The sequence below is a fragment of the Palaemon carinicauda genome, chromosome 18 (genome assembly GCF_036898095.1).
Source record: "Palaemon carinicauda isolate YSFRI2023 chromosome 18, ASM3689809v2, whole genome shotgun sequence".
Classification (NCBI taxonomy): domain Eukaryota; kingdom Metazoa; phylum Arthropoda; class Malacostraca; order Decapoda; family Palaemonidae; genus Palaemon; species Palaemon carinicauda.
In genome coordinates, this window is record NC_090742.1 from 101,939,369 (window position 1) to 101,946,868 (window position 7,500).

Genomic DNA, 7,500 nt, shown 5'->3' on the forward strand with positions numbered 1-7,500 from the left:
GGCGGTGCTGGACACCGCCTTTGTTTTTAATGGCAAGTTGTATAAACAAGTGGATGGTATGGCTATGGGTTCCCCTCTGGGACCCACTTTTGCTAATATTTTTATGTGCTCCCTGGAGGAGACCATGCTCGAAAATTGCCCTTTGAGGTACCATCCACTGTTTTATGTCAAATATGTTGATGACACCTTCGCTTTATTCAGAAATGAATTTTGTGCTGACTCCTTCGTGGATTTTGCTAATTCACAGCACAATAATATAAGGTTCACAATAGAAAAGGAGGAAGGAAATAAATTAAATTTTTTAGATGTGTTAGTATCTAGAGAGAGAGAAGGTTTTAATACCACGGTTTTTAGAAAAAAGACTTTTACTGGATTAGGTTCGAATTTTTATAGCTCTTGTTTTTATAATTTTAAATTAAACTCTATTTTTACTCTTCTCCACAGAGCATTCCTACTTACTTCTAGTTGGGAATGTTTTCATACAGAAGTACTTTATTTATGTGATTATTTTAAGAAAAACTGTTTCCCGACCAAATTATTTTTTAAGCATCTCAACAAATTATTAAATAATAAATTGGCTCAGACTCAAAAAGTAACAACAGTACCCAAACTCAAATTTTATGCGAGCTTTCCTTTTATTCATGATGATTCCTTTAGACAGAAGTGTACTAAAATCATACAACAACATTTTCCAGCTGTTGTAGTAAACTTAATTCCCAAGAATCCTCTCACAGTTGGCTCTAGTTTTCATTTTAAGGATCTATTGAGCCCTTTGATGTCCTCTGGTGTAGTTTATCAATATATTTGCCCAAAGTGTAACTCTGGGACCTACGTAGGATCTACCAAGAGGTTGTTGAAGGTCAGAATTGATTCTCATAGAGGTGTTAGTTTTCGAACAGGTTGCAGAATATCCAACCCAGAACATTCAAATATTCGCAATCATACTAAAATGTGCAAAATAAATATTGAAAATAAAGATTTTGGGATTATAGGGCAAGTATCTAATTCCCACGACTTGCCGATTTTGGAGTCAATTTTCATTAAAAGACTGGTTCCATCGTTAAACACCCAAGCTTCCTCCATTCAATTGTACTTGTCATAGGTTTCTTTGTTTTGTTCTGTAGTTGCTAATGCCATTCAGTTTCTATTTGCGCTAATGCGAGGTTGGTTCCACTTCTGTTTAATGAATATTTTTACTTGAATTTTTTTTTTTTTTTTTTACCAATTTTCACTTTGTATATATATATTTGTATATTACTGTTTCTTAATGTTATATATTTACTTCTTTTGCAGCCCTGGAATAAGTGATAATGACGATCACGAAACGTCGGGATTTTTAATAAATGGATATATAGAACTACCTATTTCCCTGTCCTTTTTGAGAAATGTAAGATACTGGCTGCCGCCACCTTCTCTGATGATATATATATATATATATATATATATATATATATATATATATATATATATATATATATATATATATATGTATATATGTATATATATATATATATATACATATATATATGTATATATACAAATATATATATATATATATGTATATATACAAATATATATATATATATATATATATATATATATATATATATATATATATATATATATATATATATATATATATATATATATATATATATGGATTTTGAGCGAAGCGAAAAATCTATTTTTGGGTGAGATAGCCATGGCGTCCTGATGGAAGTTCCTTTAAGCTTAGCTTCCTAGGGTATATTTGACTACAGTGATATTCCCAGAGAATTTTACCTTAAGGTCTCTAGAATTCTAACTCCAGGAGCGAATATCCCTAACTTTTCCTCTCAGGGATATTGCATAATATCAGAGGATGTATTCTTGACACGCCACAGAGCTATCTTCACTCCGAATAGTGTTTACGCTTCGAGGGAGAAAAGTGGCAAGAAAACAAAAGTGGAGCCGTTATAAGGTACCTCTCCTCAATTACTGTTTGAGTCTCTAGATGACGTTATATCCGTCAGCAATCTTTATTCCTTGTAGCGTTAGCGAGGTGCTACAGATACAGTACTTTTGAGAGAGATCCTTTCAGAAATTTTTTAATAAAAGGAGGGCGGGTCCGTCAGGATGACATGGCTATCTCACCCAAAAATAGATTTTTCGCTTCGCTCAAAATCCGTTTTTTGGGCTCAGGCCATGTCGTCCTGATGGAAGTTTACCAGAGTATTAATGTATCTGTGGATTTACTATTTGTGCCTTAACCTCAAGACAGAATTTCCTTGGTCATTGAGACCTAGAAACATGTGATGTTACCGTTATACATCATTTCTTCTAACCATGAACCATGTTAGTGCTTCCTGCCCCCTACAGGGAGGAGTCATGCCAGACTCTGGAAAAAGTCTTGAGGATTGCATATTTCATATGAATATCCTAGCAACCAAACAGGTATACCAGTCTCATCGTATACCTTCCCAATGAGAGTTTGTATTCAGAAGCGAACAAATGTATGTATGAGTAACTGACACCTCCCCTGGCCATACAGAGCTAACTGTATGCCAAGACAGACAAGTTTGTATGCAAGTAGAAACAATCGTTTGTATAAGTCAGCATCCCATCAAAGGTATCTTGGGTGAGTTGTAAGCAAAGACAGACAAGTATCTTATTTGTGTAGGAATTAGGTATGTATACACATAAAGAAGGTTTGTTAACTGTAGGAACAATTTCTACAGTTATTCTTTCATAAATATGCAAAATAAAAGGGTGATCATAATAATGCTCGACACATTTTTATCTATGGGAATTTGGGGTGAATAAGACGCAAATTTCAAATAGTATTTTATTGACAATCAATAAAATATGTAAATCAGTCTATATTTCATCGAATAAAATAAAATGTTTGTGATTTAAATTAAGCATATATATACTGGTAATGCCAGAAATACTTGTTTCATCTGAAAAGAAAACACTATTTACCACTAAAATGAAAATTCAGAAATTTTCTATTCTAAATTTCTGTCATTACTGTCTGTTCACACTTGTGTTAAGGACTCATGACACACGTGCTATTCTTTATGCTTCTTTCATCTGTATTATTTGGAACATTCCGTAATGTCCCAATTGCTTCACTGTTCCTCGCAATATTAAGCGACAGGTTTTAGTACACTACCTGCTGCCACCACAAACCTCTTGATCTCTTGTACCTGCTTCGCATAGTGTTTGAAAAACACTCTGGATGACTTCCATCCAGTATACTAGAGAAGACGTTCGAAATCCATATATTAGAAAAAACTCAGAGACGAATCAATTTTTCTCGGATCGTGACCTGCGGGTTTACTGTCGGGATCCGTTCTGCGAATGAAGTAGGTGATCTTCACCCTTAGTTGTTTTAGAGACAAATTTTAACCTGATGTTTCTCCTTTAAAGAGCTGTCCTCCCCCAAAGTCTGAAGTTCTATGAAGATAGACCTTTAGGCACTCTACTGGACATAGAGAGACATCTTCCTTCAGAGGGTACATTCTCCAGGGACCCCACCTTTTGGTGGGTAGCTCGTTCTTAGCGAGAAACGTTGGATCAGGGAAAAGATTCAGTTCTACCCTTTCTGTGAACTGAATATGGCCCTCATCTCTGGACAGGGCCACTATTTCACTAACTCTAGCCCCTGAGGCTTGTGCAAATAGGAATATAACTTTTTGGGTCAAATCTTTCAGAGAGCAGTTCTCATTGTTCTGTGTTGATCCAAAGTGAAGAACTTTATCCAAGGACCAGGAGATGGCCCTCGTGGGTGCTGCAGGTCTGAGTCAAGCACACGCTTTAGGAATCTTGTTAAAGATTTTATTAAAGAAGTCTACTTGGAAGGCATACAGCAAGGCAGATTTACACGTTGATATCGTGTTTGCTGCTAAACCTTGTTCATGGAGATGAATAAAGAAGGATAAACAGAAATCTGTTGAGATTTCTTTTGGATTCTTTGCCTTGACAAAAGCAACCCATTTCTTCCAAGACGACTCATATTGTCTTCTGGTAGATTTGGACTTATATTCTTCTAAGAAGCTTATACTATCTCTCGAAATCCCGAATCTTTTCTTAACTGCTAAGGAGAGAAAATCATGAGATTAAGGTTCCTGGTTTTCTGTGATGAAGCGAAGACAGTCGACTTCTGCACTTGTTGTGTAGGAACTGGGTCTGGCAACGGAACCAGTCTCAACCGCAGTTCCAATACTAGAGGGAACGAGATGCTGTTCAGCCACTTGTGGGCCACTATAGCTGCTGTTCCTCGAAAGGATCTCAGTTTGTTGAGGACTTTCAGTAGAAGATTGGGTGGAGGGAACAGGTAAATCCAGGACCATCTGTTCCAATCGAGGGACATCGCGTCCACTGCTTCCGCTAGAGGGTCCTCGCATGGGGCCACGTAACGAGGTAGTTTCTTGTTGTTGCTCGTCGCAAAGAGGTCGATTTGCAGTTCTAGGACTTGACATAAGATGAAGGAGAACGATTCTGCATCTAGGGACCATTCTGACTCTATCGGCTTGAACCTGGATGGAGCGTCCGCCGTTACACTGCGGAACCCTTGGAGGTGAACTGCTGATGAGTGCCATCTCTTTTTTTCCGCCAAGCGTAAGATGGCTAACATCACTTGGTTGATTTGGGGTGATCTCGAGCCTTGTCGATTCAGACATCTCACAATAACCTCGCTGTCCAGAACCAGACATATGTGGGTCGAGCAGCGAGGAGCCAGTTTCTTCAGTGTAAGGAAAACTGCTATGGCTTCCAGAATATTGATGTGGAAGGTCTTGAACAGAGAGGACCAAGTCCCTTGGATTATCCGTTAGTGAGAGTGGCTTCCCCATCCTTCCTTTGTAACGTCTGTGTAGATGATGACTGAAGGTGGAGGTGGTTGTAAGAGCATCGATTTCCTCAGATGCTTGGCCTCCGACCACGGCTTGAGAAGTGATCGTAGACGAGTCGGTATTGGTCTTCTTAGATCTCTTCGAGCGTTTGATGCGTATCTTCTCCAGACTCCTGTTGCATCCTTTAATTGTGCTCTTAGCACCGGGTCTGTCACTGATGCGAACTGAAGGGAGCCCAGCACTCTCTTCTGTTGGCGTCTTGATATCCGATCGGATTTCAGAAGTCTCTTGACAGATTCCGCTATCTCTCTCCTCTTCTTTGACGGAATGGAGAGGCGGTGTGACCTTAAGTTCTAGTGAATTCCAAGCCATTGAAACTTCTGAGCTGAAGAAAGTGGAGACTTTTTGACATTGATTTTGAATCACAGATGTTCCAGGAACTGGATCACTACTTTGGAAGCTTGCATGCACTCCGTCTCGGGTGCTGCCCACACCAGCCAATCGTCCAGGTAAGCCATTACCTGAACACCTTTTAGGCGTAGTTGATGAACGATTGCGTTTGCAAGCTTCGTGAAGATCCTTGGGGCTATGTTTAGCCCGAAGAGCATGGCTCTGAAGACATATTGTTTCTTCTGAAACCTGAATCCTAGGTAGGAGGAAATTTGGCTATTGATTGGGATATGCAAATAGGTATCTGCCATGTCTATTGAGACTGTGTATGCCTTCTCAGGCAACAGGGTCCTTATGTGCTGAAGGGTTAACATCCTGAACTTGCAGTTTACTATGAACTTGTTGAGTGACGACAAGTCCAGAATGACTCTGAATTTGTCTGAGTCTTCTTGGGAACACAAAACAGCCTTCCTTGAAATTTGATGTATTCTTCCAGAACGGGGGTGGAGTGTTGGAAGAATTGAGGGAAAGATGGTGGAGCTACATTCCAGCTCCACCCCAGTCCGTTCTTGATTAGGCTCTGGGCCCAGGGATCAAAGGTCCAGCGATCCATAAATAAGTAGAGTCTTCCTCCTAATGGAAACATCTCACTTTTGCTGCTGACCAGAGGACTTGCCTCCTTGACTGCGTCCTCCTCTATTGCCTCTGCCTTTTGAGGGGCGTCTAGAGGAACCTCTAAATGTTCCTCTGGCTTTCGGCCGAAAGGTAGTAGACTGCCTCTCAAAGGCTGGAGTAAAGGCTGGTGACTGTGTCGGCAACTGCTGGGGTACCAACTGGTAGGTAGTAGGAGGTTGTGCTACCACCTGGGGCACTGCAGTCGCAGGAAGTTGTTGTTGCTGTTGTTGTATGGCAGGGCGAGAGGGCACCCTTGGCCTTTTTGTCTTCCTCTTAGGTTGCGGACCCTCATCCGGGGAAGACTTCCTCTTCAGTGACAAGCCCCACTTCTGGAGAAGGTTCCTATTCTCCGTGGCGGCCTTGTCGACTACTTCCTTGACCACTTCACTCGGGAAGAGGTCCTTTCTCCAGATACTGGACGAAATTAGCTTCCTAGGTTCGTGTCTCACCGCAGCCGAAGCGAACACGAACTCCCTACAAGCCCTTCTGGTTCAATAAAGCCATACAGTTCCTTGGTCACAGTAGCCACATGTGTTTTGGCCACAACCGTAAACATATCCGGGTTCTGGGAGTCGCTTGCCATTGTCTCCAAGATAGTCTGGAGAGACATAGAGGCGGCAAGTCTTTCTTTAGTTTCCTGCTCCCTGCGCAGGAGAAACTCGGTCAACTTGGGGAGATCCTCGTCGAACTGACGTCCAGCAATATCTGCCTCCTACTTCCCAACTGAGAACGTAAGATGCATGTCCTTCCAGTCTTTCTGATCCAAAGGTAGAGCTAGGGACAATGGTTTACACTCGTCGAGTGTAGGACAAGGTTTCCCTGCTTCAATCGCCTTTAGGGCTACCTTGTATCCTTTTTCCATAAATGGGAAGGCACGGGAAGATGACGCAACAAAGGACGGGTGCTTCTTGCTGAGAGCCGGCACCTTTGAGTTAGTGAAGGCTCTCTCCTTCAAGGTGCTTGACAGTAAAGCCTGTGCTTTAGCATGGTCAAAACTATGACCTCTTTTGGCTCTGTTTCCTCCTTTGATGCCGGCTCTGCCTTCAGACGGACAAAGCAGTGTGGGTAGGCCTCTAAGCTGGGCCAGAATTCCACATCTTTGATGGGGACTGAACCCAGCTTCTCGGAGATATAAATCTTCCCAGACGTCATAGGCATATACTATACACGCCTCCACGGATTCACATCCAAACATGAAGGAAGTTCCTTCACATTGAGTCTCCTTCGAGACCCACGGGACTCTGCAAGTTGGCGTATCTCCAACCTTAACGAAGTTTCCTTTTCAGCATTCTGCTTCTGGATCTACAGCACCAACATCATGATGGAAGACAGAGTCTTCCCTATGTCATCAGATGGGGGGACCAGACGATGTCGAGGGAACTGGTTCTGGGGCAGGAACCAATGAGACCCATACTGACTCGACCTCTTCCTCCTCGGTATCAGGAGCCAACGTCGACTCCTCTTTCTGACCTCCAGAAAAAAGGTCCTTTCCCATGTCTTCTGATTTTTCTGACATCCTGTCGTCTAGCTGGATGTCCTTCCTCGCGTCTGAGACATCAGACTCTACTGGTATCTGGACGCAAGGGATCTCTGGGTGAGG